Genomic DNA, 6,555 nt, shown 5'->3' with positions numbered 1-6,555 from the left:
CTCTCCATCTCTGTTTACCCAGTGGAATTCCATCCTTTTTCTCCTTGTCTCAGGGGACCAGAATCCTTGGTCTGGGAGAAGTCATTCCTGTGGTCACAAGCCTCCCTACATCTCCTCACAATGATGAGCAACTCTCCTGAGTTTCAAGCCCTGCTATTTGACCTTGGGAAAGTCATTTCACTTCTATGGGCCTCAGTTACCTCATCAGTAAAATCGGGATTAAGACTGGCAGCCCCAGGTGGGACACAGATTGTGTCCAACCTAATTAGCTTATATCTATCCCAGTGCTTAGTTCAGTGCCCGGAACATAGTAAACATTTAACAAATACCACTTAAAATTTTTAAAGGAAAGTCTCCCAAAGGAGATTAGCATCCTTCCTCCATCTGCTGTTCCACACTGCACCACATTTGTGAGAGACTGAAAAGGGGTGATCCAGGATATTGGCATCAGTCACTCGATCATATTTATTGAGAGCTTACTGATTGACAGACATTAGCATAAATAAATAAATTACATATATGTTCATAAGTACTGTGGGGCTGGGAAGGAGATGAACAAAGGGAGCAATCAGGATGATGCAGAAGGGAGTGGGAGAAGAAAGGGGGTTTAGTCAGGGACGGTCTCTTGGAGAAGATGTGTGTTCAATAAAGCTTTGAAGTGGGGGAGAGTAATTGTCTTTCAGATTTGAGCAGAGAGGGCCAGTGGTGGGAATGGGCATCGCGTCAGTGGTGAAATAGATGAGATCAAGGTACAGTGAGAGGATCCAAGTGTGAGGGCTGGGTAGTAGTAGGAGAGTTAGTGAGGTGAGGTAGGAAGGGGCAAGGTGATTGAGTGCTTTAAAGCCAATGGTGAGGAGTTTTTGTTTAATGGGGAGGTGGATGGGCAACCACTGGAGTTTCTTGAGGAGTGGGGAAACATGTACTGTACGTTTTTGTAGAAAAATGATAAGGGCAGTGGAGTGAAGTATTGACTGGAGTGGGAGAGACAGGAGGCTGGGAGGTTTAGCAAGGACGCTGATGCAATAATCCAGGTGGGATAGGATGTGTGATTGTATTGACATGCTAGCAGTTTGGATGGAAAGGAAAGGGCAGATTTTAGTGATGTGGCGAAGATGGGACCTACAGGATTTAGTGATGGATTCAATATGTAGGTTGCATGACAAAGAGGAGTCTAGGATAATACTAAAACCTGTGAGGCAGGAAGGATGGTGGTGCAGTGATGGGAAAGTCACGGGGAGGACAGGGTTCAGGTGGGAAGATAAGGAGTCGTGTTGACAGGAGGGCATATGAATAGACACTGCAAAGAGGGAGAGAGAGATCAGGGCTGGAGATGTAGATTTGGCTATTATCTGCATAAAGGTAGTAGTTGAAGCTATAGGAGTGAATGAGTTTTCCAAGAAGGTGGATGTAAGTGGAGAATAGAAGGGGACTCAGAACTGACCCTTGAGGGACCCCCACAGATAGAGGGTGGGAAGCAGAGGAGGAGCCCGCAAAAGAGTCTGAGAATGAGCAGTTAGAGAGATGAGGAGAACCAGGAGAGGGGAATGTCAGTGAAGTCAAGGTTGGATAATGTTTCCAGGAGAAAGTGGTGGTCCACAGTGTCAAAGGCAGCTGAGAGATCGAGGAGGATTGGGTTGGAGTAGAGGCCGCTGAATTTGACAAGAAGGAGAACATTGGTGACCTTTGAGAGGTAGTGTCTGTGGAGTGAAGGGGACAGAAGCCAGATTGGAGGGGCTCAAGGAGAGAATTGGAGAGGAATTTGAGACAGAGGATGTAGACAGTTTGCTCGAGGAGTTTGCAGAGGTGTGGTGGGAGGGAGATTGGGTGATTACGGGAGGGAGCCCATGGGGTCAATGGAGGATTTGTTTAGGATAGGGGAGATATGGGCATGTTTGAAAGCAGTGGGGAAGAAGCCATTAGAGAGTGAACAGTTGAAGATGACTGTTTAGGAAGGAAGAAGAAGGGGGCAAGTGTTCTAATAAGTTGCACAGGAGTGGGGTCGGATGTGCAGATGGAGGGAGTGGATTTTGAGAGGAGGCAGGAGATCTCTATAAATACTCCTGAGAAAGATGGGAGAGTTGAAGACAGGGCAGGAGGGGGGAGGGACTGAGGTGGGGCAAAGGGGATTATAGAGAGGTCATGCCTGATAGAGTCAATTTTCTTAATAAAGTGTGTGACCAGGTCACTGGGGGCAAGGGATGGGGGAGGTGAGGAGACATGGAACCTGTGGAAGGAGTTAACTGTCTGGGCACGGTTGTCAATAAGGGTGGGAAAATCATTTTGGTAGGCTGAAGAGAGGGCAGAGTTTAAGAAAGCAAGGATAAACGTGAAGTTGACTAAGTCGGCCTGATATTTAGATTTCCACCAACAGCACTCTGTGGTTTGAGTGCCAGAGCAAAGGAGGTGGACTGTGCAGGTGATCCAGGGCTGTGGGTAAGTGGTACGAGAGCGACAAAGGGATAGAGGAGTGAGTGAGTTGAATTAAGTAGAGAGGGTGGTGTTGAGAGCATCGACTTGGTAATCAAGGGAAGGTAGTTTGGGTATAAGGGCTAAGTGTGACATTTTGAGTTGAGATAATTGGAAGGGTTCAAAATATTGGAGGTTTCTGTGGGGGAATAGTACAGATTTATGGGGAGGAGGTGTGTTGGGGAGGAGACAGGTGAGGAGATTGTGGTCAGGTAGAGAGATTTCAGAGTTGGTGAAGGTAGAGATTGTGCAGTGGCTAGAGATGATGAGATCTAGTGTTTGTCCAAGTTGGTAAGTGGGGGAGGTGGGGTGGAGCAGGCGATCAGCAGAGGTAAGGAATGATAGAAGGGAGGCAGCTGAAGGGTCATCAGGAACATCTATGTAGATACTGAAATCCCCAAGGATCAATGTAGGCTTGGGGAAAGAGAGAAGGAATGTGAGAAAGGGATCAAAATGGTTAATGAAGTTGGAGTTGGGACCTGGGGGTGGTAGTGACCCGTTACTAGAAGCTGTAGTGGGTGGTAGAGGCTGATGATATGGGCTTCAAAGGAGGGGAAAGAAAGGGATGGAGGATGTGGAATTGTGTGAAAGTGGCATTGGGGTGCGAGAAGGAAACTAATGCCTCCTCCTTTCCCAGTTAGTCTGGGGGAGTGGAAGAAGAAGAGACCCCCTCTGGAGAGAGCATCAGGGAAGACCATGTCCTTTGGGGAGAGCCAGGGTTCAGTGATGGTGAGGAGGAGGAATGACTGAATCAGGAACAGGTCAGGAATGAAGGGAAGCTTCCTCATGATGGAGTGGGGGTTCCACAGGCCACACTTGGCTGAAGCTGTGGAGAGGTAGTAGGGGAGAGGACAGCGCGAGGTTTGGGGAGTGTTTGGATGGGAGTTGGTGGGGGCCACTGCATGGGGAGGGGGACAAGGGGTGGTGCTGGCATAGGATTACTGGCATGGGGTGGGGAGCATGGGTGGGGAGGAGATGTGTGTCAGACGTGGTGGGGGAGGTGTGGTGGGAGGGGAGGACAGGATTGGTTTGATAGGAAGGGGTGGATTGAAGGGTGGTAAAGTCGGTGAAGTAATACACAGCACTAATAACTTAATCCAGTGATACCCAGAAGAGTGTTGAATTGTCCTTGGGTCAATGAGTTCTAATCCTGGCTCCTCCACTTATCTACTGTGTGACCTTGGGCAAGCCACTTAACTTCTCTGTTCCTCAGTTACCTTATCTGTAAAATGGGAATTAAGACTGCGAGCCCCACATGGAACAACCCGATTACCTTGTATCTACCCCAGCACTTAGAACAGTGCTTGCCATATAGTAAGCTCTTAACAAATAACCATAATTATTATTATCATCATTATTATCATTATTAACTTCTCTGAGCTTCAGTTAACTCATCTGTAAAATGGGGATCGAGATTGTGAGTCCAGTATGGGACAGGGACTTTGTCCAACCTAATTTGCTTGTATCCATCCTAGCGCTTGGTACAGTGTCTGGCACATAGTAAGTTCTTAACAAATACCATAATTATTAGTATTATTACTGAGGGTGAAAATGCCAGATTAGGAGAACTCTTAGTGGTAGTGATATAGTGATATTGTGATTTGTGATAATGATATTGTTAGAAGCAGTGTGGCCTAATGGATCAAGAATGAGCCTGGGAGTCAGAAGGACATGGATTCTAATCCCAGCTGCCACTTGTATGCTGTGTGACCTTGGGCAAATCACTTAACGTCTCTGTGCCTCAGTTACCTCAACTGTAAAATGGGGATTAAGACTGTGAGCCCCATATGTGGCAGGGACTGTATCCAACCTGATTATCTTGTATCTGCGACAGGACTTAGAACAGTTCTTGATACATAGCGCTTAACAAATACCACCATTGTTATTATTATTATTATTATTAAGTGCTTACTATGTGCCCAGGCATTAATTGCTGGGGTAGATACAAGATACAGGTTGGACATAATCCCTGACCCACATGGGGCTCGCAGTCTTATCCTCCATTTTACAGGTGAGGTACTGAGGTACAGAGAAGTGAAGCAAACAGCCCAAGGTCACACAGCAGACAAATGGCAGAGCCAGCTTTAGAAGCCAGGTCCTTTGATTCCCAGGCTCAGGCTATTTCTGCTACACCATCTGGCATTATGGGGCTACCCAAATAAGGAACACCTGATCATCTGATTTCAGTGGGAATGGAGACAGGGCCCTGGTGATTTCCCTGGAAGCTATGAACAGCTAGCGTTGGCATTGGGAGATTCTCTTTTCCAGAATATCCTGATTCTCCTGCCACTGTGAATCATCAGGAGAGAACTAATGGTGGAGATCATGAACCCTAGAACCATGTGGCTGTTCACCAACAGAGAGGGTTTCTCTTTCTTGTTTAGCAAAACACTGAACATGGTGGTCTGCCATCTGTGGAGGAGTACATAGAATGTCGCCAGGGCCACAACCCTCTTGGCCACCCTGACCTCAGGCATTGCCCTGGGGGACTGTCTGGGCACGTGGAGGTGTCGGACCTGCCGGTGGTGCCTGTGCAGGACAAACACCATGCAGCCACTGGCCTTGCTCACGAGCTCCACGAAGAACAGATCACGGAAGGAACACACAACCGCAATGAGCAAGGTGATTTTGGCACTGTCACTGACTTTCGAGCCATATTTGAGATCCAGCATGAGTTGAACGCTGCCGTTCCAGGGGTCTGCTATGTTCACCAGCACATCAAAGTCTACGAGCAGATTGTGGCCCCAGGAAAGGAGGCAATCAATCAATCAATCAATCAGTCATATTTATTGAGCACTTACTGTGTGCAGAGCACTGTACTAAGCGCTTGGGAAGTACACGTTGGCAACATATAGAGGCAGTCCCTACCCAGCAGTGGGCTCACAGTCTAGAAGGGGGAGACAGAGAACAAAACCAAACATATTAACAAAATAAAATAAATAAAATAGATATGTACAAGTAAAATAAATAGAGTAATAAATATGTACAAACATATATACATATATACAGGTGCTGTGGGGAAGGGAAGGAGGTAAGACGGTGGGGATGGAGACGGGGACGAGGGGGAAAGGAAGGAGGGGGTTCAGTATGGGAAGGCCTCCTGGAGAAGGTAAGCTCTCAGTAGGGCCTTGAAGGGAGGAAGAGAGTTAGCATGGTGGATGTGGGGAGGGAGGGCATTCCAGGCCAGGGGGATGACGTGGGCCCGGGGTCGACAGCGGGACAGGAGAGAACGAGGCACGGTGAGGAGATTAGTGGCAGAGGAGCAGAGGGTACGGGCTGGGCTGTAGAAGGAGAGAAGGGAGGTGAGGTAGGAGGGGGCAAGGTGATGGAGAGCCTTGAAGCCGAGGGTGAGGAGTTTCTGCCTGAGGCAGGAGGGGAGAACGTATCTGGGTAACATGGCTTTGATTCGGGCCCACCGGTGAGTCCCAGGGCTGATGGTGACATCCTGGAACATGCTCAGGAGGCAGGTGGTGCAGATGGTGAGGTTATGGGCCACTTGAAACAGACAAATGGGGATTTTGCATCCAGTACCGTCCAGGAAATTTCTCCACTTCCAAAGCAGACATGGTCTCTGGAATTCCAAAGGCGAAGAGGATAATGGTATTAGCCAAGGCCAGGTGGGCAAGGCCCAAGTCAGACATGCTCAGCTTGGGGCTGGCAGAGGCCATGTGAGCATAGAACAGGAGAAGGAAAATATTTCCTTAGAGGCCAATGCACACCTGGAGTAGAAACATGATCCCAAAAGCGACCTCAGTGGTGTTCATCATCTTGAATTGTCCTTGAATTTCACAAGTCTTCTTTCACACCCCTTCTCCCCTCTTAACTTTCATCTCCAACCTCTCACTCTCCACTGGTTCCTTCCCCTCTGCCTTCAAACATGCCCATGGCTCTCCCATCCTAAAAAAACCCTCTCTTGACCCCACCTCACCTTCTAGTTATCGCCCATATCCCTCCTACCATTCCTTTCCAAACTCCTTGAATGAGTTGTCTACACACGCTGCCTCGAATTCCTCAACAGCAACACTCATCATCATCATCATCAATCGTATTTATTGAGCACTTGCTATGTGCAGAGCACTGTACTAAGCG

At 48.1% G+C, this 6,555-nt stretch overlaps 1 pseudogene; it reads right to left on the bottom strand.

The window, feature by feature from the left end:
• Positions 1-4,691: 4,691 nt before the first annotated feature.
• Positions 4,692-6,230, bottom strand: LOC119935549 (annotated as a pseudogene).
• Between the last annotated feature and the right edge of the window lie 325 nt (positions 6,231-6,555).

Source organism: Tachyglossus aculeatus, chromosome 12, assembly GCF_015852505.1.
Source record: "Tachyglossus aculeatus isolate mTacAcu1 chromosome 12, mTacAcu1.pri, whole genome shotgun sequence".
Lineage (NCBI taxonomy): Eukaryota > Metazoa > Chordata > Mammalia > Monotremata > Tachyglossidae > Tachyglossus > Tachyglossus aculeatus.
Note: the sequence above shows the minus strand (reverse complement) of the source record. Positions and strands in the feature narration are given on the sequence as shown.